Below are 27,539 nucleotides of genomic sequence, written 5' to 3'. Positions count from 1 at the left end.
AGCAGTGGTTGATCCTTAACTCACTGCACTGAGCTGGGGCTGGGAATCAAACTGGCGCCTCCACAGAGGAAGATGGATCTTTAAGCCACTGCCACGTGGGAATTCCCTCAACCTTAGTACTCTTAACTTTTGCGGCTACGTAATTCTTTGTCACTGGGGGTGTCCTGAACATTGTAGGCTGTTTAGCAGCATCCTGGCCTCTACCCAGTTGTGACAACTCAGACATTGACAACTACCCTCCAGAGGGTAAAACTGCCCCAGGTTGAAGAACACCTAAACTAGGGCTGGGAGGAAGACTTAGAGAATACATTTTTTTTTTTTTTTTTTTTGCCGTTTCTAAGGCCGCTCCCTCAGCATATGGAGGTTCCCAGGCTAGGGGTCTAATCGGAGCTATAGCTGCCGGCCTACGCCAGAGCCACAACAACGCCGGATCTGAGCCGCATCTATGACCTACACCACAGCTCACGGCAACGCCGGATCCTTAACCCACTGAGCAAGGGCAGAGATCGAACCTGCAACCTCATGGTTCCTAGTCGGATGCGTTAACCACTGCGCCACGACGGGAACTCCGAGAATACAGTTTTGATTGCCTAGTAGGAGTGTTCTTCAAGGAGACCCTGTCTTCCTTTTCTTCAAAGGTCTTTGGGTTTATGACCTGCAGGTGGTCGAGGGTCCACAATTATTTATTGCTGAATCAGGTATGGCTTCTTTTTACCACCTGCTTATACTAATCAAGTTGGACATTAGTAGGGTGAGCACCTATTTCAGTTCTAGGGACATCATAATCAACTATGGAAAGTCAAAGGTCTCCATAGGTCAGACTCTTCTGACTTTCAGCTCTGCTCCCCTTTGTGCTAACCACCTCTTCTTGTTTTCTGTGATTTAGTGGTACCAACTGGCTCCCACCACCCTAGGATCTCATTATCCTGGGTGAATTCTGAGACCACAGCTTAATGGCAGTATTTCCCCCCTCTCATTTCTAATCTTTAGAGACCAACCACCATAGCCATTTTATGGAAACTGGGCTTCATTCTCAAAGCCTTACTTAAAGGTGTATCCTCACGACCATTCTGGGGGACATAGTTAGAGGTGTCTGAACAGGTATTGCATAATAAATCTGCTTAAGCTAACACTTTTTTCAAAGCCTTTGGATTCCTTCATCAGTATTCCAATAAGCTTATGAAACTTCAAATTTGGGAGTTCCCATAGTGGCTCAGGGAAATGAATCTGACTAGCATCATGAGGACACAGGTTTGGTCCCTGGCCTTGCTCAGTGGGTTAAGGATCTGGCATTGCCATGAGCTGTGGTATAGGTCACAGATGCAGTTCAGATCTTGTGTTGCTGTGGCTCTGGTGTAGGCCAGCAGCTACAGCTCTGATTTGATTGACCCCTAGCCTGGGAACCTCCATATGCTGCAGGTGCAGCCGTAAAAAGACAAAAAAAAAAAAAAAAAAAGAATGAATGAACAAAAGAAACTTCAAATTAATCTAGTGTAAAGTACCTTTGACTCCAGGTTTAGGATCATTTGTAGCCCCTTAAGCTAACTAATTTCAGAATCTCTGCTGAATACACTTAAACGTACTTATTTCAATAGGTCCAATGCTATGTTTTTTCTTCCCTGATTCAGTACAACTTAAGATCCATTCCCTTGCATATTACTGAGGTTATATCAATATTTATTGACAAAATATTGCAATTCTTGGAGGTTGTATTGACCTCCTTCTGGGTCATACTTTGTAGCTAATATCCAGGGTTCTGCTGGGACCTGAGTCTGGTTTTAGGTCTAGAAGTGACAAGAGGCATGAGGGCAGCTCCTAAAGAAGACCAACTGTTTTCATACTAGGCAATGACCTCAGAGGAATACTTTATAGGTTTTTCAGATGGGGGGAGAGCTAATGTTCTTAGATGGGGTGGAAAGGCTGCTTCTGCTGGTAAAGGAAGGTCAGTAGAGTTCAGGGGTTCAAGGTCCCCGACGTCTTTGGAATCTGCCCCCATATTCCCATCCCAAATTTTAAGTCATATTCCTTCTCAATCTATGTCCTAACCTTAATATAAGACACCCTGCCAAGGTGAAAATTCAATGTGTGTTTAATTCAGCTACCCCTAGGATTAAATTCCATGTTTGGTTTTCGGAAAACTTGCTCTTGTGGTATAGGACATCCTTATCTTTCAGAAAAATTACACATCCTTAAGCTCATTGCATTTTCCTCCCCACATTCTTTAGTGCACTTATAAGCAATTGTTCTCTCCCAACCTTTTTTTAATTTTCATTAAAAATCTTCCTTGGTAGCAAATAGTTCACTCAAATCCTTGCTGTCTATTGACACTTGATTACAGATATCTCCGTAACTCATGCATATCGTAAACTACTAGCATCTCCTATACTGTTGTCTCTAATTATACTGGGAAATCAATTCCAGATCACTCTAAACTAATTTAGAGACCCATCCTAAAGGCTATGCTCCCTGGAATCATGTTTAGTATATTTTTTTTTTTTTTTGTCTTTTTAGGGCCATACCTTCGGCATATGGAGGTTCCCAGGCTAGGGCTTGAATCAGAGCTGTAGCTGCCGGCCTATACCACAGCCATAGCAACACTAGATCTGAGCTACATCTGTGACCTGCACCACAGCTCATGGCAACACCAGATCCTTAACCCACTGAGCAAGGCCAGGGATCGAACCCACAACCTCATGGTTCCCAGTTGGATTTATTTCCTCTGCACCAGGGTGGGAACTCCAGTTTTTTTTCTTTTTTTTGGGGGGGTTGCACCTGCAGCACGTGGAATTCCCCAGGCCAGGGATTGACTCTGCACCACAGCAATGACAATGCCAAGTTCTTAACCCTAGGCCACTAGGGAATTCCCAGTATCAATTTCTATGTCAGGGTTCAAGCAAGGAAACAACCACTGTGAAAATTATGGAATATGGGATTGATTATAGGATTTAAACCTTACACAATTGTGGGAGGAGATGGAGAAGTCTTTGGAAAGCCAGTGCATCTCTATCTGGTGGAGGCCTGAGGTCACCACAATCAATAGGTTTAGGAGTTGGAAAGAAAAGCTGAGCATGATGCAGGGAGAGTGTGAAAATCGGAATCACATCTGTCTCTCAGTGCCTCCAAATTTATGATTCAGGTGACTGTCCCCCAGCATTTAACCCAGGACATGGAGAAGACAGATGAGATAAGGAGGAATCTGGGGGAGCTTCAGGCCCAGCTGCTGCCCCACACCAACAAGTTGAGCCATCAAACCAGTAGGAATGTAAGTGAACTGCCGTGGGGCACTTACTTAAATGGCTGTTGCTTTGCTTTGGAGGTTGAAATCTCATGCGAATTTCTCTTAGGTCAAAATAAAACACACAACCACACAGGGGAGGGAATTCTGGGAAGTGCAGCTCCAGTTTAGTTAAATTAACAAAGTAGAAACCCACCATAGAAGGGGTTGAGTTTAGGGTTGATTTCAGAAATAGAGCTAACAGCAGTTGTTGATGGATTGGATTTGTTACCTGGGTCAGAGTATTCCTTGCACATTTTTTTGTTTGAACAGTTTTCTTTAACTCAATTTTGATTCCTTTTTTGGAGTAAAACAGGCTCTTATCCTTTACAAGGTTATTTCTTTCTTTTCTCTCTTTCTTTTTTTTTTTTTTTTGTTTTTAGGGCTGCACCCTTGTCACATGGAGGTTCCCAGGTTAGGGATCGAATTGGAGCTGTAGCTGCTAACCTACACCACAGCAATGCCAAATCTGAGCTGTGTCTGTGACCTACACCACAGCTCATGGCAACATGGGATCCTTAAACCACTGAGTGATGCCAGGGGTTGAACCTGTGTCCTCATGGATGCTAGTCAGATTCGTTAACAACTAAGCTACAACAGGAACTCCCGAGGTTATTTCTTTTTTTAAAAAAGGATTTATTTTTATTGAATTTCAGTTGATGTACAATATTATGTAAGTTGCAGGCACACAGTATAGTATTCACAGGATTACTTTTTTATTGCATCTGTAATGGTAATTTTAGCAGCAGACATTCATTGCTCCAGGTATGTCAAATAGATGCATCATTTTTGATGGCAATGTCAGTACGTTAGGAGTACTTCAGTACTGCCCCAGTAGCTTGCAGCTATCCTCATATCACTCTTCAGGGCATATCACTCTTCAGGGCATTATGGTTTCCTTATTCACTCAAGATTAATGTTTGGTTCCTATCTTCAAGAATCTGACCCACCTGCTGCTTGTTGAGACTCTTTCCTTCTATGACTGTCTGGTCACCCTCTTTTCCTGACTTCTTTCTTCTCAGCCTTTCTTTTGCCTGCCCTTTCTTTGGTTGTTTCTCTGGCATTGCATCCCCAGGGAATTGCCTTTTATTTTTCTCTTTTGCTCTGCAAGAAAGATAAATTCCACTATCTCAGGAGATGGTACCAAAATTCTGGTGGCTTGCAATCTACATAATAGCACCTGTCTTGTCAAGCAACTATCATATGCCATGTGAGTTACATATATATATATGTGTGTGTATGTATATATAGTCTTTAATTAAAAAAAAACCCTTCATAATCTTTAGTAAGACACACCTAATGGGGGTATTAATTATCCTAATTTTCAAATGAGGAAACTAAAGCTCAGTAAAGTTCAAGATTTTGCTCAAGCCAGTTAGTAAATGGATTTGAACCAAGTTCTGTCAGACTTATAAGCTGTTGTCATAACAATGTTGGTTTACTGCTGCCTAAAGATCCAGCTCAGGGAGTTGCTGTCGTGGCACAGTGGAAACGAATCCAACTAGTATCCATGAGGATTTGGGTTTGATTTCTGGCCTGGCTCAGTGGGTCAGGGATCTGGCTTTGTCATGAGCTGTGTTGTGGGTTGCAGATGAGGCTGGGATCCTGTACTGCTGTGCCTGTGGTGTAGTTTGGCAGCTGTAGCTTGGATTCACCCCCTAGCCTGGAAACCTCCATATGCTGCAAGTGCAATCCTAAAGAGCAAAATACAAACTCCAGCTGAGATCTCCTCATTATCAGCCTTTGGTATTCAGTGGTATGATGGAGAGTCTCAAATGTGCCCTCTCATTTCAAATTAATACATGTAAATCCATTCAGTCTCACTAACCATTCCACCATTCCAACCCCAGCTAAAATGCACACACCTCTTCTGATATTCTTTATTCTTTACAAGGTAAGAGTCTCCATAAGTTTCTGGACCTAGTGACATTCTGGCCCTCCATCTCCTGCACTGCCCATACCTGGTTCTTACCGAGTCCTCCAATGTTGGGGTCAAGGTATCTGTATCACTGTGGCTCCAATGTCATTTTCCACGTCCTTTCTTAACTCTTGCCACTGTTCTTTCCATTTCACAGTTGGCTCTCTGCACAATTGCCAAATTATCTTCTGAAAAAAAAAATCAATCTGGTCCTGTCAGTTTGCTTTAAAACTTCTTTTGACTCCATTTTTCCTACAAAATACATTTCAATCTCCTTGGTATGCTACCCAAGGCCTTGGTGATTGGCCTGACCTATCTCGCAGTCAGTTATTTTTCACACATATATAAGTGATTACTCTTCAGATAGATGCCAGAGAGATGCAGAAAATATAAACATTTCCAAACTCAACTGAATTCATTTTGACTTTTTATCATTTTGACTATTTTCTCAATCAATGGATACTTCAAAAAGCATAACTATTATGAGATGGAGATGCATTTTTATATTTGTCAGGAAAGGTAGTCTCATATTATAAATGTTGGGAAACCAACTAGATCAGAATCTCATGAAATATATTTTCCAGGTTCCAGAGTTTATTTCAAGTAAATTTCTTAGCCAAACTTATTAGAAGGATATAGACTCTTAATTTAAGAGTATGTGGACTGATGGGCGTTCCCGTCGTGGCACAGGGGAGACAATATGACTGGGAACCATGAGGTTGCGGGTTCGATCCCTGGCCTCACTCAGCAGATTAAGGATCTGCATTGCCGTGAGCTGTGGTGTAGGTTGCAGACGTGGCTTGGATCTGGTGTTGCTGTGGCTGTGGTGTCAGCCAGCCACTATAGCTCTGATTGGACCCCTAGCCTGGGAATCTCCATGTGCTGTGGGTACGGCCCTAAAAAAGCAAAAAAAAAAAAAAAAAGGTATATGGACTGATAAATTTGGGTTTCTATGTGTATTGTGGGGAGGAACTGGGTGAGATTGTGTTTTAAGGTAGGATTGTGGAGGCATATAAAAAGCAAGGAACGATTTTATTCAATCTCAATAATTCAAATAAAAATTTTAAATGTCCCTGGCTTTTTAAACATAAACTCCAAAAGGGGAATAAAGGCAGAGTTGGGAAAGGACATGATTTAGTAATGTGGAAATGTTATTCTATGAAACTCTGTCTTCTATTACAACCTGTGATAAAAGGGAGGATGAAAACTATTTTCCATCCTAATGATGGTTCTTCAGTGACCTCCCCAAGACACTGTCTTGGGTAGCCAGTCTCCCAATGGTGAAGCAGTGTGTGGAAAAAGTGGGCTGTGGGTTCAAACAGGTTTGAGTTCAAATCCTAGGCATACGCTCTGACCTTGAACAAATCAAAGCTCTGGGACTCTCTTTTTTGTTCTCTAAATGGGAATAAAATACACATTTCAAAGTAATGGTAAAGTTTCTATGAAGTGAGGTTGATCTGCAGAGGATTTATAGAGGTTCATTTGTTTTTCCCAATGTCATGCTTCCCAGTATCTCCTATATGTTTAGTGCTTCAGTCTCTGGAAACATCCTTGGAGTTGACTGAGTCCACTTGGTGTGCAGATACCGAAACTCAATAGAGGTCTTGTAGGTTATCTGCAGTTACATCAGAAAGGAGTTGGGAGTTCCTGTCCTGGCTCAGCAGTTAACGAACCTAACTAGCATCCATGAGGATTCAATCCCTGGCCTCACTCATTGGGTTAAAGATCTGGCATTGCTGTGGCTGTGGTGTAGGCCAGCACCTACAACTCCAACTGGATCCCTAGCCTGGGAACCTCCACATGCTGTGGGTGCAGTCCTAAAAAGACAAAAAAAAAAAAAAAAGTGTATGACAAGGACCCTACCCTGTGTTTTTTCCTTTTCATTGATTTCATTCCAAGGGACGAAGAAACCAGACAGCAATGAAATAATATGGAGATATAAAATTGGCTTGTATGTAGCAAATACTCAAGAGCCTTCTTAATGGCAGTCTGTGACAGGAGCAGGCAGACAGAGGCATCTATTTACCTGAGGTGCTCACAAACTGGCAGCGGTGATACAGACTTAACCCAAGATCTGTAGGACAGATTAGATTGAAATAACTATAAGCAAAGTGCCAAGTGCTGCACACCCGGAGGAAGGAGGGGTGAATTTGCCTGAGGACAAAGTCTAGAGTCTGGGCCACTGGGTGTGGGAGGGCAGTCTACCAGCTCACCATTCATGAATGCAGCACAGATTTGTGCCAGCTAACAATGTGTCCTGATGCTGGATCTGAAAATAAGAGGAGAGAGAACCTACCCATAATGTACAGTCATGAGTGGGGAAGATGCAGGGGAAAATAACAATGCTAGGCAATACTTTCTAAAAGAGATGTAAACAAAAGCAGAAGCAGCATTATTTACAGTGCAGCAAACCAGGCAGCCTCTGAATTGCTGGGATGGGGCTTGTTCTCTGCAGAAACCCCTCTGTTATTTGGTCATATTCCTTTTCTGCCAGCCAGGTGCATAGATACAGCTCTACTCCTCACTCTGTTTCTTGCTCTTGCTTCTCTTCTACACACAACTCCCTCCTACCCATCCCTGCTTTTCCTCTGAACTTCTGGTCTGAGGTAACATCTACTCAGCTGCAGCAGAGGCTCCACCCCTATGAGGCCCCACCCCTATGAGGCCCCTGCTGAGTTCCTGCAGGAATGGGGTAACTTCCATTGTGCACTAACTGTCCAGAAAAGCAGAAAGTGGAGGAGGAAGGTGGGCAGAGGGCAGGCTGAGAACAGCCAAAGAGTGTCCATGGCCCCTGGGTGCAAGCTTGCATCTATTTCTTCATAACACTCTGTGCAATATTGAGTTACCTCTAATCAGAGAGATCAGTAGTGTTCAAGTTGGTTGGTCATCAGAATCTTCAAGAGAGCTTTTAAAAGATGCAGTCATCCAGGCCACACTGAGACACATAGAAGTGGATCTCTTTGGTTGGAGATCAAGTGTGAGAACAGTTTATAATGCTGTGCAGGTGTTACTTATGACATGCACTTAGAGCTGAGAGTCACAGGAATTAATTCAATTTTCTATGAGCTCTCATTAAAAGTTATTTTTGTGAGCTACTGCTATGGGAATCTGACAAACCAGCTCTTTTCACATATGGAAGAGTGAAGAGTAAAGACTGTAAATGGCTAAGAAAGTCAAATTTTCAAAACAGAGAAATTTTAAATAATTTTAAATATTTCCCCTTATAAGTTTGTGGCAAACTTATGGGAGTAGTTGGGAAGTCTTCTGCTTAGAGTCTTCAGTCTGGGGGGATGGGCAGGTATCCTGGCTCAGGTGTAACTAATTGGATGAAGCTCACTCACATTGTCAAAGGTAATCTGCTTAAAGTCAACTGACTGTAGGGATTAATCTCACCTACACAATTCTTTCACAGCAACATCTATACTAGTATTTGATCAATCAACTAGGGGTAATGGCTTAGCAAAACTGACAAAATGTAACCAGCACTGCACCGTTAGGCTGTCTGCAGGTAGGGGTCAAAGTGTGCTGTTAAGATGAGACATTAATGTTGTGGTATCCCAGTAGCCCTATAATTTGGATTTGCAGCCATACACAGATAGCAGTGGTCTTTCCAGGGTGGTGGGAGGACTAGTGGTCTGCCTTTGCTTGCCAGCTATATAAACTTTCCCTGGGGAAGTCTTTTAGGATCTTCCCATCCCAGGACTGCTCTCAGATGCCAGCAGGGCTGCCAAGGAAAAGCATTCTTCTTCTGCCTGAATTGGGCCTGTTGCTGCCAAGTTTTCAGATGTGAGGATTTCCCGGGCTGAGCGATATCCTAGATGTGATTTCTGCTAGGTCTGTCTGAACGCTGGGAATATAACAAAGGGTGAAATTAAACTACCCAGAGGCCTTCAAATAGCCTGAGTCAGTGCTGAAGATTAGAATCATCTGAGATTTTAAACATATGTATGCCTTGGCCCTGCTGCCTGAGATTCTTATTTACTTGTTCTCAGGTGAGATAGCATCATAATGTTTAAAAAATTCCCCAGTTGATTCTAATAGGCAACCAGAGTTGAGAATCACAGCTATATTAGGTTGGTTCTCCTAGAAGCAGACCTCAGGCCAAGCATTTGCCATTTATTTATTAAGGATGTTTGCCAACGAGAAACCAGTGAGGGAGTGGGGAAGCCAGACAAAATGCTACTTCAGGGCAAGTTCCCATCTCAGCCTGATCCTACAGGAAGTTCTGGAACATAAATTACACCCACAGTTTGTCTAGCCTTGAGGAAGAGAGCAGGACTCTCCTACCTCTACTTCAGTCAGTCATTATCTTCAAGGCAGAAATATAAACTCCCAGTCACTTCCTGCACTTTGCACAAGTGAAGTGGCCATGGTGTCCAAGGTCAAGCCTCTTGAGAAGGTTACATTCGCCCACGGTTAGCAGCAAAGCCCTCTGAACCTGGGGAATTAGAGCATGGAACTGCTAGAAAAGATCCAAAGGGGATATAAATGGGCACTAAGAATTTCCCATACACTAAGTAAATGAATATTATTATTACTATTTCTGGGTCTGTCTTAGTTGCTAGTAGTCTGTATGAGGCAGTCAGGGGAGCTATTATAAAGTTTCTGCTTCAAGACTTAAAGGCAGCTTTGATCATTGATAATACTTAGCAAATGTCTGGAACTGTGGAGGGTCTAAAATTTCCCCCCTACTTGCAAACTAACAAGTTAGCCAGACGCTTTCATGAATGCTGGCAGAGATGTGAGACCACTACTTCACAGACAAAGGATTTGATTACAGGATCACAGTAGCCAAGCATTAACATTTTCTTGCAATGGTTCCCTAAGCCTAGATTCCCACAGAGCAGTGAAGAGGGTTAGATGACAGTGGCACATGCTGTGTGTGGGCTGTGTTACAGAGAGGAACCCTGAGCTTAGAGCACCCGGATCTTTTATAATGGGAGATAAGCAAAACTCCCTTTGCTCTAGAGGAAGAAATTATCTTTAGTTCCAAGACTGTTCACTATACAAGCATTCTTGAAAAGACAGCTTGGTTCAAAGGCCTGAAGCATGCAGGACATTTGGATAACTGTCACCAGCTGCAGGGGCAGGGGATCTTTGGTACATGTTCCTTCTTCTAGATTCTGACAAGTATTTCTGGAGAAAATCCTTTCCCTGATGCATACATGTGGGTTAATCTTGGTGATTTTAAGAAACTCTCAAAATCTTGTAATTATTTTTCCTTATTTGCCTTTGTGGTTACTCCATATATCATCATTTCACGATATTCTATTATATCACGATATTATAACAGGAAACCAACCTGAATCTTTTGGCCTCCATATCTGAAAACTAAGTAAGGAGGTCTAAATAGGTTCCAAGGATCTTTCCAGACCCAGGGTTAGAAATCTTGAACATGTATGAGATGTTTGGGAACATGATAATTTTAGCAACAGACTAAGAAAAAAAATTTTAATACCTACAAGAACAATTTAATTTCATTTAAAGTCATCACAATGTTGTGTATCATCTCTGTTATTCATGTATAGATGAAGAAATTGAGACTCAAGAGATGTGACTTGTTCAAGGTCACAGAGCTACCAAGAACATTGCCAGGATTTAAAGTCAAATTCATTTGAATCCAGAGTCTGCTTCTTCCAGTTGTCATATTTAAATTCTATAATGTCTAATACAAGACAATATCCTGGTGATGCTGCCTGAAGAACCAGTGGCTTCATGAGGGAGCAAACTGTTTCCACCTTCCCTTTTTATTACGGGACATTGTGAAAGTCTAAATTGTACTCTATTATAACTGGTGTGGCTTTACTCTAGTTCTTTAATTGAAGCCTACCAAAGGGTCCAGACTTGTTTTAATCAAATTATTGAAAATAAGTTATAACATCCTTACCTATTTATATAAGTTCTAGACTAATTTCTTTCCACCACCCTTTGTCATCCACACTGTATATACACATAATCACACTAATACAAAATCAAATTTATTTTTCAGCCCATATATACCATTTTTCTCAAAGTCTACATCCCTCGGAATGACCCTGTCCTTAAAGTTACTTAGCATAGCATGAGGTAGTGCTAAAAGTTGGAAAAGGACTTAAAAAAACCCCATAAATCTAGTTGAGTCTCAACTTTTACAATATGAGATTTTTTTAATATCAGAAAATTGCAACTCCACATGATAATAGTGGTACATTTTTATATTCCATTGATGAAAAATACATGAATAAAACCAAAATGAATTCAGTAAATCTTTGAGATGAATTTACATTTTCTTCATCTCAACAGCATCTATATCCATCTGAAAAATAATCACTCATGTATGTGTGAGAAATAGCTAACTTCTAGTGAGGCTGGGCCAGTTGTCAAGGGCCTTGGGGAACACAAGAACATTGAAATTTATTCTGTAGGCAGAGTGGTATCAAAAAGGTTTCAAAGCAAAATGACAAAATTTAATAGTTTTTTTTCTGAAAGATAATTTTGGCAGCAGTGTGGAGAGCCAAATGGCATATGGAAAGACTAGTAGCACAAAGTCGATTAGGACATAGAAGATGCCAGGGCCACAGTGATGCACAGATACTCTGGCCCCAGCACCAAAGAACTTGGTGACCAGCTACATATGAGGTTTGCTAGGCAAGGCATGGCTAAGAGTATTTCTAAATTTGAAAACTCTTTTTGGGTAGTGTGACCCTGAGTGAAAAACAAATTATCAGGAGAGGAGGCTTTTATTAATTTCTTTGTTTGGGAGGAGGGAGTTGGAATAGGGGAGGCTATAGATAGTACTGAGTTATACATACTGGTCTAAACTGAAGCAGTATAACTAGAACTTTAGCTAACAGGCAACCATTTCCTCTGATGGCACAAGTAGAGACCTAGGGAAAGCTTGGTTTTATTCTCAGGGCAAGGGTTCATTCCTGACCTCTCTTGGGAGAACAAACTTACTCCTAGTCAGTGCTCAGCTTGATCCTTGTTGAAAGAGTTGAAATTTCTGGGAATTCTGTATGTTATTCCAAGTACAACTTCCCCCAGGGAACAAAACTCAAAGACTGAAGGAGAGATAATTTTAGTTCCAGTGTTTAGTTTGGAATCTTTTAGAAGCAGAGACTGTGACAAGAATTCTAGTTGAAGCAGGTTATTTGGGAGTTTCAGGAAACACTGATAAGAATTTGAGAAGTAAAATAGGGAAGGAAAAGTAACTGTGAGAAGTAATATTAAATGGCTACCACAGTGGGAGACCAGAGCTTAATTCTATAAGGACCTTCTTGGAAATGATACAAAATACACACCCAAGGGATGAGGCAGCTAGGCTATTTATATGCCAACTTCGAGTTACTGGTTGAGGGTTACTGCTAGAAGTACATTTTTTCACTTGTGAGAAGCTTAGGTAGAGAAGCCTATTGCATTTCTGAAAAATGTTCCCAGGCAACAAGAGGCAGATATTGGCACTTGGAAGGGATTTGGAGCCTGCTGCAAGGTCTAAAAGATATGGGAGGGCACTGACTATATATGCTGCCCCCTGTCCTGAGGGAAGAGAGCATGAACACATGCAGTAGGAAGGCATGCTTAGACCTCTAAGAGCTTTACTATTAAAATCAACAGGAAACATAGAAACAATACAACCTTAATTGAGCAGGAAAAGAAAATATCATTGTAGGGCAGCCAACTTATTGGGCTAATGCTTCAAAGAAAGCTATAATAGTTATCAGGGAAATAACTAACCTGGAAAAATGCAAGATGCGTTGAAGCTGCATTGCTCTGGACCCTTTGTGCTTTTATTACCAAAATCAGTTATCCAGTGATTTCTATCATCTCAGTGGTTTAGATCAAGGAGGTCAAACTTTCTGAAAAGGGCCACATCATATTATAGCCGTTGTGGACCATGCGGTCTCTGCCACAACTGCTCAGCTCTACCGCTGTACAAAATGGGCATGGTTGTGTTCCAGTAAATCTCTAGTTACAAACACAAATTTCAATTTCATGTAATTTTGATTTATAACATAATATTAATCTTCTTGTTATTTTTTAACAATTTAAAAATGTAAATATATGGAGTTCCTGTCATGGCTCAGTGGTTAACGAATCCGACTAAGAACTGTGAGGTTGTGGGTTCAATCCCTGGCCTTGGTCAGTGGGTTAAGGATCCGGCATTGCTGTGAGCTGTGATGCAGGTTGCTGACAAGGCTCTGATCTGGTGTTGCTGTGGCTCTGGCATAGGCCGGCGCCTATAGTTCTGATTAGACCCTTAGCCTGGGAACCTCCATGTGCCAAGGATGCAGCCCTAGAAAAGACCAAAAAAAATTAATTAAATAAATAAAAATGTAAATTTATATTCTTAACCTGTAATTCATACAAAAACAAATTGGGGTGGGGTGGGGTGGGGTGGGGGTCTGATTTGGCTCATGCTCCATAGTTCACTGACCCCTGCTGTAGAAGGGAAGGCAGATGAATATTTCCATCTGTGATATCTTGAAGCCCTTGGTCATTTAAATATCCATGTCATTCAGTGGCATTGCCAATGTCTGGCAAACAGTGTCCCTCACATGCTGTGTCATTGAATCTCAGACACATTGATGATGGCACTTTAATAATCTAACTAGAAAAGTTTTTTGGGTTTTTTTTTTTCTATTTTTGACATAGGTTCTGTGACTTTTTTGTTTATCCCCCCTTTTTGTTATAACTCACATATGGTTATATTTACTCTTCTAAAGTATATAATTCAGTAGTTTTCAGTATATTGACAATTTATCATGACAACCTGGAAAAGATTCCATCACCATCTAATCCCAGCATAGTTTCACTACCCCAGGGAGAGTTCCCAATACTATTAGGAGTCACTTCCTAATACCTCCCTTGCCTGACCTCTGGCCACACTAACCTACTTTCTCTATCTCTATGGATTTACCTAGTCTTGATAGTTCATGTAAATAAGATCATACAATATATGGCCTTTGATTTTTTTTTTTTTTTTTTTGTCTTTTTGCTATTTCTTTGGGCCGCTCCCGCGGCATATGGAGGTTCCCAGGCTAGGGGTCGAATCGGAGCTGTAGCCACTGGCCTACGCCAGAGCCACAGCAACGTGAGATCCGAGCCGCGCCTGCAACCTACACCACAGCTCACAGCAACGCTGGATCGTTAACCCACTGAGCGAGGGCAGGGACCGAACCCGCGACCTCATGGTTCCTAGTCGGATTCATTAACCACTGCGCCACGACGGGAACTCCACGGCCTTTGATTTTTTTTTTTTTTTTTTTTTTGTCTTTTGTCTTTTTTGTTGTTGTTGTTGTTGCTATTTCTTGGGCCGCTCCCGCGGCATATGGAGGTTCCCAGGCTAGGGGTTGAATCAGAGCTGTAGCCACCGGCCTACGCCAGAGCCACAGCAACGTGGAATCCGAGCCGCGTCTGCAACCTACACCACAGCTCACAGCAACGCTGGATCGTTAACCCACTGAGCGAGGGCAGGGACCGAACCCGCAACCTCATGGTTCCTAGTGGGATTCGTTAACCACTGCGCCACGACGGGAACTCCGACTTTTTTTTTTTTTTTTTTTTTTTTTTGTCTTTTGTCTTTTTTGTTGTTGTTGTTGTTCATGGCCTTTGATTTTTTAAATTTTATTAAAAAAATTTTTTTTGACTTTTTAGGACTGCACCCACTGCATATGGAAGTTCCCGGGAGAGGGGTTGAATCAGAGCCGCAGCTGCTAGCCTGCACCACAGCCACAGCAACACCAGATCCAAGCTGTGTCTGCCACCTATACCACAGCTCGTGGCAATGCCTGATCCTTAACCCACTGAACAAGGCTAGGGATTGAACCTGTGTCCTCATGGATCCTAGTCAGGTTCTTTACCATTGAGACACAATGGGAACACCTAGATGGCTTTTTATGTGTCTTCTTTCATTTAGCATAATGTTTTCAATGTTCATCTATATTGTTGCATGAATCTATACCTCCATTCCTTTTTATGGCTGAATAATATTCCATGGTATAGACATACTACAATTTGTTTATGCATTAGTTGATAGATATCAGGTGGTTTTCACTTTTTTGACAATATGAATATTGTTGCTATAAACATTCATGCACAGGTTATTGTGTAGACATAAGTTTTCATTTCTCTTGGACTTAATGTATAGAAGTAGAATTGCTAGGTCAAATGGTAATTCTGCGTTTAATTTTTTGAAGAACTGTCAAATCGACGGAAAGTTTTAAATCCACTATATCATGACTGCCACCTCAGTAACCGTAAAATACAGTCAAATCGTAAGAAGCATTCTGATTTTGGAGAGGTTACAATTAAAAAAATTTTTTAAAAGTATGTATTAGGATTTATATAATAGAATATAAAAATTTGACTTCAATTGTTAATTGAGGGGAAAAGGAAAAAGCAATAGTAAATCTTGTGGGCATGAGAATTCTGGTCCACAGATAGTAGGTATGAATTCATACTATAAATTGATATTGGAATTCCAGTTTTTATTTTAGAATTAGTTTGATCATCATGAGTCTATTTATGGGTCATATCAACTCTAGTCTTGGAAATATATGTTTTTTTGATGTGTAAAGGTCCAAACTTCAGATTGTGATGTCTTTAAGAAATAATATATTCCCTGAGGCATGTTTGGGTGGCCTAGCTGAGATCTCACCTAACAGCTGTGCCCTTTGAACTGTCTTCCATTTTGACAGTAGTAAAGAGGGAACCATGAAACATGCATAGATTGTTATTTCTAAAATTTTGGAGGTGAGAGTTCCCCTTGTGGAAAAGTCAGTTAGAAATACAACTAGAATCCATGAGGATGTGTGTTCAATCCCTGGCCTTGCTCAGTGGGTTAAGGATTCAGCATCGCTGTGAGCTGTGGTATAGGTTGCAGATATAGCTTGGATCTGGCATTGCTGTGGCTGTGGCATAGGCTGGCAGCTGCAGCTCCAATTTAACCCCTAGCCTGGGAACTCACATATGCTGCAGGTGCAGCCCTAAAAAGGAAAATAAATAAATAAATAAAAAGTTTGGAGGTGAAAGTAGGTGGAGTGATAAGTGGTTTTGTCCAGAAATTAGCTGAATAACAATGAACTCAGGAGGACTGATAAACTGGAGGATTGGTAGAGGAATGATCAGGTTGTCACTAGCATTGATGGAATGCTTGGATGGGGGAGAGCAGTGTTTTTCTCTGAAGGGTTAATGGATCTTGAGTAGCTGAAGCAGTGATATTTAAATTTGGTGCTATTGCAGTAAAGATTCTTTCTGAACTCTTGTGTGTTTTGATAAGAGCATATTTAAATTACCTTCTAAAAATGGAATAAAAATTGAATGAATAGTGAAGATTAATAAGGATAGAAAATATATTTCATGTCCAGGGTTGTAGTAATTAGTTCTGGAGGCGACAAAGTGGGAGAAATTTTGGAGTGAGTATGGCTGGGTGATTGCTGAAAAGAGGGTCATTGGGTCCCAGTGACATTTAGGAGTCAAGATTGGAGCAGCAGAATTTTAGATGCCTGGGACTATCTTTGTAATGTAGGTACCTCAGTTAATATTCCAGAAATAATTTTCTTAGCTATGGTGCAACAGGATCTGTTTGGTCAGGAGTATTGTTCCAGTTGCCAAGCTGCATAACAAACATCCCCACAACTTACTGGTTTAACATCCGTTTTGCTCACAAATATACAATATGTGCAGTGCTCATGTTTGCTCTACTTTGTGTCACCTGGGGCAACTTGAATGCTGGGAGCTGAAATCACATGAAAGCTCTCTTCCATATCTGGCAGTTGATACTAGGAAGACTCAAATACCTAAGTGCAACTATAACTGGGGCTCTTTGCATAGCTCTATCTCTTTGTATCTTCTACATTAAATCTCTCCAGCACAGGCAGTTTCATACTTTTTATTTATCAGCTCCCAAGACATGTATCCAAGAAAGGAGAGCCAGGTGGGATCTAATCACCTTTTTTGAGTTAGCTTCAAAGTCCATGCAGTGTCACTGTGCCATATGTTCTTTGTTGAGGTAGTTACACAAATCTGAGGGAGTATCAGTGTTGCATTGTAAAAAGAGCATGTGGAATAGATGTGGCATCTTTGGAAAATATGCCCACCCTCTGGCCACAATTATATCCCTCTGATGTGAAAAATATTCTTCCCCTCCTGAAAGATCCTCAACTCTCAGCGCTTTACAGCATCAGATCAAAGTCCAGGATCCTGCTGTACAAACACGGTGCCGGTGAAGATGAGGTCCCTTGGGTGCAGTACAGCTCCTTGAGTACAATTCCTCTTTACCCAAAAGATCTACGAACTGAAAAGACAAGTCGTCTGCTCCCCACACACCCAATATACAATAGTGGGATAGGCTTAAAACCACTCTAAATGCCTTTATCAGGAGGGGAAATAGGAGGAACACAAGAGTTGCCATTCCAAAGCACCTTTTTTTTTTTTTAAATGAAAAAATTTTTTGATAAGAGGGTGGATTCTCAGGTTAAATTTTTCTGGTGAGATAGCAATGCCAAAATCCTGTGTTCAGGATGCCTGTGATGGAACTCCAGCTCTGACATGAGCTAGTTGTACAATCTTGCTGTACTTCAAATCAGTCATCTATACAATGTGGATTGTAGGACTATTATCTACTCCACAGGGCTGTTTTGAAAATAAAATATGTTCATGTTTGTAAAATGCCAAAGCAACTTTGAAATTTAGCTGGGCATATGCTATCCATTTTGTGATTAGGATTCAGTCTTACTTTCTGAGAATGATTTACAGTGGCTCTTGGCTCTGCCCTCTGGGCTCTTGGTTTTGCCATCTGAATCATCATTTCCTTTTCCTAATAAATTGCTTATGTATTGCAACAGAGTAATTTTCTCAGCCTACTTCCAACACTTAGTTATATGTGGGTCCAAATCTTTTAATTTTGTAAATTTCATGTTTCTTTTAGTTTAAGCTGTGTATTCACCAATACAGTCTCTTAAAAATTTAGTAGATCTCCTCTGAATATTGTTATTATCCTCCATTAGACAAAAAACCACATCTACATGTCTCCCTGAGATAAGCCCCTTTGTACCAAGCTTTTTGTAAGACTGCTATAAGACAATGCTCTTAAAATTCTTAGAATCACAATGAGGAGAGGATCTGTGAGACACAACATTAAGTTCCTTACAGGGACTTTGGTCTGTTTGAACTGCTACCTTAAACCTTTCTTAGGCCTTAAGAAAGGGATTTATAGTCGCTACTTTGCTCTCATCTTTAGACCATGTATTTCTCATAGGGTCCTGAATTGGATCTTTGCTGGGAATCACTTTTTTCTTTTCTCCTTTTTTTTTTTCTTTGTATTTTTGCTTTTTTTTTTTTTTTTTCTCCACACCTGTGGCATATGGAGGTTCCCAGGCTAGGAGTATAATCGGAGCTACAGCTGCCAACCCATACCACAGCCACAGCAACGCCAGATCCAAGCAATGTCTGTGATCTACCCCACAGCTCATGGCAATGCCAGATCCTTAACCCACTGAGAGAGGTCAGGGATGGAACCCACAACATCATGGTTCCTAGTTGGATTCGTTTCCGCTGCACCATGATGGGAATTCCTGGAATCATTTATTAATTTTAGAATCATCTGTCTTTTGGAGAGCTGAGAATGATGAACATTCTGCCACTGCATAATAAGGGTCTCCTTTTCTCTGGCTTCCAGTATCATTTGCATCCCTTTTCTTAAAGCTATCACCTGCAGCTTCTCTCTCTGCTTCTCTCTTCCTTCTTTCCTCCCTAACCCCTCCCTCCTTCACCCCAAATTGCTTGGGGTTGACTATCCCAGCTCCTCTTTTCTAGCTGTATAGTCCTATTCAATTCTTCAACCTCTTTATAATTCTTTTTCCTAATAAATTCGAATCATGATATCATTGACCTCATGAAGTTGTGGTGAAGATTAAATGAAAAAATGCATGTTGAATCCTTAGAACAGTATTTTGCTTACACAATAAACTCAGTTAAAGAACAGGCCGATGTGATGGTGCCATGGAGGTGAGCAGAGCTGTATCTAAGTTAATTAGTAGTGAAGCTATGTCACTTGGGGCACTCTTTTAAAAAAAATAGAAAACTGTTTGACATGTATAAGAACAAAAAGATGACTATGGCCGAAGTGTAGAAAGCAAGGATAAGGTGATGTGAGAGATATAGTCTATAGTAGGGCCATGTTGGACCCTACAACCCTGTACAAATACCTTAATTTGAATTTTAGTCCAAGTACAATGGTTAGTCTCCGGAAAATTTAGAACAATATTTTGATATGATCCAATTTTTATTTTAAAAATAGCTATTCAGGATAATGGATTCTATAGGAGAAAGAAAGGAGGCAGAAGGCTGTTGAGGTGCTGATGGTACAGAGGGGAGAGGGATGCTTTCAGTTAGGGCAGTGGCCAGAGGAGATAGAAAGAAGTAGACAAATTTGCACTTATTTTTGAAACAGAGGTAAAGGAATTTATAATGGATTTAATAAAAAAAAATAAGATACTCAGGTTTTTAGCTTGAGCCAAATTATGTGTTTAGATGTGCTCATACTTTTAATTGGGCTTTCTTGATTTTAATACAGATTGTACTCTTTTTAAGATTATGCATCTTTTTTCTTTTTTGGTCTTTAGGGCCACAGCCATGGCATATGGAAGTTCTTGGGTTAGGATTCGAGTCAAAGCTACAGCTGCAGCCTACGCCACAGCCACAGCAATGCCAGATCCAAGCTTCATCTGCAACCTACACCACAGCTTGTGGCAACGCCAGACTTTTAACCCCCTGGGAGAGGCCAGGGATCAAACCTGCATCTTCATGGGTACTATCTGGGTTCTTAACCTGCTGAGTCATGACAGGAACTCCTATGCACCCATTTTTATGATTAAGCTTTCAGAGTCTTACAGTGCTAATTGAGATCCTCGTGTACTTCCTCAATTTTCTCAAAGTTATTCAAACTCCCATTTTTCCAGGTTGCTTCCACTTGCCAAATCTAAGGGTTAAATTTTATCGCCTGTCCTCAGTTACTGAGAGGAGGATGCAGATGATTCTCCTGCTTGTTGGCACACTTTTCCTATCAGCCTCCAGCTCCACCTGTCCTGATTCTCCCCTGGCATTCTATCTGCTCTGGCTACTGTCTCCATCTCTCTGCCTACTCCTCTTCTGCATGTTTCTCTGGCACTGGAGTCCCTGAGCTTTTGCTTTTGATTCTCTTTAGTTTTCCAGCATCATACCCTTGGCAACACCCCTTATCTATATCATGATGACTGATGACTTTCACATCTATATGAAGATAATGGCACCGATCACTTTTGCTGCCTGGCCCTTTGTTGGTTGGTGTACACATTTTCTCATTTAATCCATTCCTCAATCTCCAGGAGGAATACGTTCTTAGTAAGGTTAAAGTTCTTGTCTAGGTTCTCATAGCTAGGCAAAGTTAAAGCCAGTGTTTGAACCCAGGCCTGGGTGACTCATAAGCTATTGTTATAACCACTCAGATTTCCTGCATCTGAGCTCCAGCTTGGATGACATATTTCTAGACCTGTACATGCAGTTGCCTAATAGGTACATGCATGCAGGCACTTTGAAGTGATCTCCCAATCTGTTCTGCAACAAAAAATGATATGATACATTGGGTTTTAACTTATACCCAGACTTCAAAATTACAAATATGCATATCTCTTCCTCTCTCTCACTCTACCACTCACACTGCTGAGAATAGCTCAGCAGGATGGGGCTGAAGAATGGGTGCTGTGAAACTTAAGGAAAAAAGTTAACATAAAACAAGACACAGAGACATTTATCTTAAGTAAAGGTGGGAACTGGGGGACTCAAGGTCTTAGGGACAAGAGCCCTGCCTCAAGAAACCACACTGCTCTTATTGTGCTCTTGAGGATTACGTCAAGTGAGGAGGGGGTTGTAGGTGCAGGATATAGGTTTTTTAAGTTATTTAAAAGTCACATAGCTGGTAGATGGTTAAGCTTTTATTCTGACCTTTAGGCATTTAACAATCATTAGCCTTTGAGGAAGCTTGGCATCAGCTATCTATGCATAGCATCTAGAGAATCACATTGTGCTTCCGCAGATGGCAAGCCTATGTGAGCAACCCTGCATGCCTAGGTTTGCACCTCAGTTTTCCTTGCTAATGCATATCCTGCTAATGACTCCTCATAAACCCCTTGGGGCCATGAAGCTCCTCTTTCTTTTATTCTTAAGAGGACGTATCATGCTGTGCAAATGGCGTGCCAATCTGCACAGGTCCTGTGTGCCTAGACCAATGTGTTATGTCCTCATTCAGCTGACCCTATGAATAACTTATGCCTCTAGGTCTTTGTTCTTAAGCTTAAGTCATTTACCAGCACTGTGACTGTTTTCCAAGCAGGAAGATGGGGTAAAGTAAAGCAGAACAAGATGGAGTTTTCAGCAAAGAGGCTAAGAAAATATTGTAGAAACATGTCTCATGACATTATACTCTCTTTGCTTAAGAATGCCTGACTTACAACTGTTTAGTGCTTAGAATTCTAAGGCCTAAAGGAATCTTAAGAATGCATTAATTGGCACTCATAGTTTGGCAGCCTAGAAACTTCAGGAGGGAATCAAGTTGCTTATGGTCACATCCTAAGTCAACTATATGATTGGGGCTTGAGCCCAGAGTCTTATTTCATATCCTACTCTATGGATGGATAATTTACCTAGTAATTAAATATAATGAAAAAATCAACATTGAACTGTTTGGAAAAGAAAATAAAAATAAAAGATCTGGGACTTTAAAGGGAAGGAAGGCAATTCACAGGACGATGAAAAAGAGCAACATTTGGCAAACAAATATTTGTGGACCATAAAGAAAAATAGGACACAGAGGAATTTTAAGAAACAGACTTTGGTAGGTCCCTCCCTGTCTACCATAACTCATTCATATTATACTGTCGTTATTTGTGCACAAAGAATGTCACTTGCAGTAATAGTAAATAGCAGGTGTTTGTGACCATCAAGCCATCGGCCACTGTAGCTGATCCCTTCCTCCCCCAGTGGTACACCTGAGGGGATTCAGGATGGAGAAAACAGGATACTGGCCCCACAGAGTTAAGGTGCATATCAAAGGAATGGTTTCAGTGAGCCCAGACTTTTCTATCTTCCCATACAAAGAAAATTGCTAAATTTACTAATTTGAGATGTCTATTTTTTCTTTAATTGACAGTAATCTTTTGATGTTCCAGCTAACTGTTTGTGTGTGTGTGTGTGTGTGTGTGTGTGTGTGTGTTTTCAAAGACTCCTGCATATCCTGGCTGCTCCCATGCCACTTCTGAGCAGTCCTTCAGAGCTATTTGAGAAACTGTCTCCCAAACTTAAGTCCTCAGCAAGTTTGCTGAATAAAACATAATTCTCAACTTTTATGTTACGCGTTTTTGTTTTTTGGGTTTTTTTTCCAATTGACACATCTATAATGATAGCTCCATTCTTGCGAACAGGTCCTCTGTCTAAATCCTTTTAGGCAGTTAAGAGGAAGGTCAAAGTTTTTCTCTGAGTCTTTTGAGCTTTGATTGTTTTCATCTTGAAATAATCCATATGCCAAAGTGATACATTTGAGGATGGCAAAGTTTGCTGCCCTATAGACTGAATAAATATTTGAGAGTCTTAGTGCTTGTGAATGCAGTGTTACTTCAAGTAGTTGCTTCATCAGAAGCTACTCCTAATCTGGTGGAAACAAAGGTATCAACTCAACCAAATCTTGCTGTAGTTGGACTAGGATAGCAGCTGAAGTAAAAAGCTTGAGATTATAAAGGGAGAGAGGTATTAATTTTGCCTATAGACAAAAGAGAAAGCTTCACTAAATCCATTATATACTTAATGAATACAGTCTACTATTCTAGCCACTCATCAGTTCAACATAAATGTTTAAGAAACAAATCTTTACCAGATACTGTGTTTCATTTAGTCAAAGGAACATAAAGCAAATAATGTGCGGAACAGTTTACAACAAAAGGAGAAGGGTGAGATAAGGAGAATAATTACCACAATAGGTGACTATTTCCTAATTAGCACATAAACTCCAGTGGGCAGAGATTTTCATGTTTTGTTCATTGTATTTCCAGGGCTCAGAACAGTTCTTAACACATTTTAAATCTGAGTAAATCTTTGTTGAATGAATAAAGTTCCTCAAAAGAGATAAAAACACATATAAAAGATATTGGTCAAAGCAGGCAATCACCAAATCGTAAAAAAAAAAAAAAGTCACCCCCTCCTTACTCTTTGAAGCAGTGAGAGACTAGCTGTCAAAACTTCCTTCATGATTCAGAGTTGCGTATCTTTTTTGATAGCCTGGTTCACAGATCTAGCTTTAACATGCCCATTTTTATCCTTCTTTTCCCCCAGTTTTTAGTTTATGGTGGAATTTTTTGGTAGCGATAAATTTTCAGGCCCCTTTCCAGCCCTGGTAGGGCCTTGTAGAATGATATAATCTCCAGTCTCATGAAATCCTCAGACATGGAAGGCTTAGAAGAGCAGAGAGCAGACTGCAATCTCTGATGCTTGCCAGCAAGTATCTACTCCAAGCATCAGCTAACAATCAGACAAGGGGCTGCTTGCTTTGGTTTGCAGCTGGGCAGAATGGGATGAAGTGAAAAGAGTTTAGGGAGTACCAGGTAAATGCTGTTTGTTTCCTTGTCTTATAGATATCCCCTTTTGGCCTTTCCCTTACCGTCTTCTATATAGATATTTCTAGAGGCAAATGACTCAGACCCCATAGATACATGTAAATGCTATCATTTTGCTTATTTTACAAATAATGTTACAACAACAGTAATGGAATCCACCATCTAAACCCCTAGAATAGGTTCAGTTCTGCCTAGAATTTAGATTTAAAAGTCCCTTTTCTGTGCTGATGTTATCTACACCATCATTTCCTTTCAGATATTTTATGAGATAGTGCTTAAATAATGAAAATGTCTAAGAAAAAGTTTTCCCAAAATACCAGGTATTTTTCTTAGTTTTCTATGGTAAACTGTGAGGTAGAGTTGTGGAAAATACAAGGTGGAAGGCAGGAAGTGTATTAATTCCTCTCCATTGGCCTAGGGTTGGGGGATGGATTGAACTGCTGGCAGGATCAGGAGGAGCAAGGCCTGTAATCTGGAAGCTGAAGGGCAAGAACCTCATCAGGTCTCACATGGGTGATCAGAGATGCCTTTTACTCAGCACCCTTTTGTAAAAGGCACTATGGTAAGAACCTTCCATCTAGTTTTTGCAACTGGTGCTGGAAAATTGTTTTTCTTTCTCTCTCTCTTTCTTTCTCTCTCTCTCTCTCTCTCTCTCTTTCTTTCCTTTTTTCCGGTCTTTTTGCCTTTTCTAGGGCCGCTCCTGTGGCATACGGAGGTTCCCAGGCTAGGGGTCTAATCTGAGCTGTAGCCGCCGGCCTATGCCAGGGCCACAGCAACGCAGGATCCGAGCCACGTCTGCAACCTATACCACAGCTCACGGCAATGCCGGATTGTTAACCCACTGAGCAAGGCCAGGGATCAAACCCACAAACTCATGGTTCCTAGTCAGATTCGTTAACCACTAAGCCACGATGGGAACTCCTGGAAAATTGTTTTTCTACTTCCATTTGACAGGTGAAAGAACCAAAACTCAATGAAATAAAACAACTTGCTTAACATCACATATCTTATGAGTGATTTGTCCAGGATACTGGCAATCACCTATTATCTGATTCCAATATCAAATCCTCTCACAGATTCATAGCATAAATAAATATACACTCAGGGATGCCCAAGCCAGTCCTGATTTATTATTCTTGCCTTGTGATTTTTAACATGATTGCCTTTCATTCTCGGAAGTCCTAGGTTGTGAGCATCCTACTGGTATTTCAACAAGAGTGATATAAAAGCAGGCTTCAAGCCATGTGTGGTGGTGTCAGTGGGTCCAGGAGAAATGAGGAAGGGGATGGACTAGAATGTTCTCTCAGGTGATCCAGAGGTGGCTGGCTGATAAGGCAACGGACTTAAGAAGACTTGGGGGTAGCTGTGAGTTGATAGAAGATCAAAGGGTAAACTGGAAGGAAGAAGGTATTTTGTATGGGGAGATGGTGTGTATTAAAAAACTCCATGAGGCAAGGTGGGCAAAGAAGCATGGTATCTGTAGCAAGTAAAGCAAAAGAGCACTTGCCTCGTTCTCCTTCTTTGCTACTTCTAGCGTTAAAAATTTTTTTTTATAAAAAAGGTTAAAACCAGAGTTTCTGTCATGGCATGGTGGAAACAAATCCAACTAAGAACTATGAGGTTGCGGGTTCTATCCCTGGCCTTGCTCATTGGGTTAAGGATCTGGCATTGTCGTGAGCAGGCATGTAAGTTGCAGATATGGCTCGGATCTGGCATTGCTGTGGCTCTGGCATAGGCTGGCAGCTGTAGCTTTGATTAGACACCTAGCCTGGGAACCTCCATATGCTGCGAGTGAGGCCCTAAAAAGCAAAAAAAATAAGTTTAAAATCATGATTCCTATTGTATGGGAGGAAAAATTTGTTCCCTCTACTCTCCTAGTTTTCCCAGCTGGATCCCTGCCAGTCAGATTGACAAAAGAAAAACAAGGGGGAGGGATGGACTGGGAGTTTGGGGTTAGTATATGCAGACCATTACATATGGAAGGGATAAACAAAACAAGGTCCTATTATAGTGCGAGGAACTATATTCAACCCCCTGAGATAAATTATAATGGAAAAGAATATTAAAAAAGAATGTACATATGTATAACTGAATCACTTTTCTGTATACCAGATTTTTTTTTTACATTTATTAAAGTATTGTTGATGTACAATGTTGTGCCAATTTTTGCTGAACAGTGAAGTAACCCAGTATACATTCCTTTTCTTATATTATCTTCTATCATGGTCTACCCCAAAAGATTGGATATAGTTCCCTGTGCTATATAGTAGGAACTCATTGCTTATCCATTCTAAATATAATAATTTACATCTACTAGCCTCAAACTTCCAGTCTATTACATGCCCTTCTCCCTTCCCAATAGACTGGAAGTCTGTTCTCCATTTCCATGAGTCTGTTTCTGTTTTATAGATAGATAGGTTCATTTGTGCCATGTTTTAGATTCCCCATACAAGTGATGTCATTTGGTATTTGTTTTTCTCTTTCTGGCTTACTTCACTTAGTGTGAGAATCTCTAGTTGCATCCATATTGAGAAAAATTGTTCTTTTTTATGGCTGAGTCGTATTCCATTGTATAAGGCACCACATCTTCTTCATTCATTCATCTGTTGATGGACTTTTATGTTGTTTCCATGGTTTGATTACTGTGAATAGTGCTGCTGTGAACATTGGGGTGCATATATTTTTTTGAATGAAATTTTTGTCTGGATATATGCCCAGGAGTGGAATTGCTGGGTCATATGGTAATTCTATATTTAGTTTTCTGAGGAACTTCCATAATGTTTTCCACAGTGTTGTACCAATTTACATTCCTACCAACAGTGTAGAAGGGTTGCATTTTCTCCAGCTTACCCTCTCCAGCATTTGTTATTTGTAGACTTTTTAATAATGGCCATTCTGACCAGTTTGAGGTGGTACCTCATTGTAGTTTTGATTTGCATTTCTCTAATAATTAGTGATGTTGAGTATCTTTTCAATTGCCTACTGGCCATCTATGTCTTCAGAGAAATGTCTGTTTAGGTCTTCTTCCTATTTTTTGATTGGATTGTTTGTTTTCATCCTCTCTCTAAGGGAGATAAATCCCTTGTTGGTTCCATCTTTTGCAACTATTTTCTCCCATTTTGTAGGTTGTCTTTTCATCTTTTTTATGGTTTCCTTTGCTGTGAAGAAGCTTGTAAGTTTGATTAAGTCCCATTTGTTTATTTTTGTTTTATTTTTATTGTCTTGGAGGACTGACCAAAGAAAACGTTTGTATGATTAATGCCAGAGAATGTTTTGCCTATGCTTTCTTCTAGGAGTTTTATGGTGTTATGTCTTATGTTTAAGTCTTAAAGCCGTTTTGAATTTATTTTTGTGCATGGTGTGAGGGGGTGTTCTAGTTTCTTTGATTTACATACAGCTGTCCAGTTTTCCCAGCACCACTTTCTGAAGAGGCTGTCTTTTCCCCATTTTGTATTCTTGCCTCCTTTGTTGAATATTAATTGGCCATAGGTGTCTGGGTTTATTTCTGGGCTCTTTATTCTATTCCACTGATCCATATGTTTGTTTTTGTACCAGTACCACCATGCCTTGACTACTTGTACAGCAGAAATTAACACAGCATTGTAAATCAACTATACTTCAGTACGAACGCAAAAAAAGAAAAGAAAAACAAACCGAAGTTTATTAACACATGCAGTGCACATACTTGTGGGAGAAACTCAGTCATGTGTAACTCAAAGAAGTGGTT

General features: G+C 40.6%; 2 long non-coding RNA genes across 5 annotated transcripts in view; one reads left to right on the top strand and one right to left on the bottom strand.

The window, feature by feature from the left end:
• LOC102161092 overlaps positions 1-27,539 on the top strand; it is a 148,709-nt gene that overhangs the window by 98,085 nt on the left and 23,085 nt on the right. The gene's annotated exons all lie outside the window — the stretch shown is intronic.
• Positions 3,859-10,230, bottom strand: LOC106504961. Of its 2 annotated transcripts, none has more exons than XR_002335834.1 (3): positions 8,039-10,230; positions 5,236-5,380; positions 3,859-4,378 (listed from the first exon to the last, which is right to left on the bottom strand). It is a non-coding gene; the product is annotated as an uncharacterized LOC106504961 (long non-coding RNA). The 2 variants fall into 2 exon arrangements; XR_001298963.2 differs by having other exon boundaries at positions 5,247-5,380.

The sequence above is a fragment of the Sus scrofa genome, chromosome 9 (assembly GCF_000003025.6).
Source record: "Sus scrofa isolate TJ Tabasco breed Duroc chromosome 9, Sscrofa11.1, whole genome shotgun sequence".
Classification (NCBI taxonomy): domain Eukaryota; kingdom Metazoa; phylum Chordata; class Mammalia; order Artiodactyla; family Suidae; genus Sus; species Sus scrofa.
Note: the sequence above shows the minus strand (reverse complement) of the source record. Positions and strands in the feature narration are given on the sequence as shown.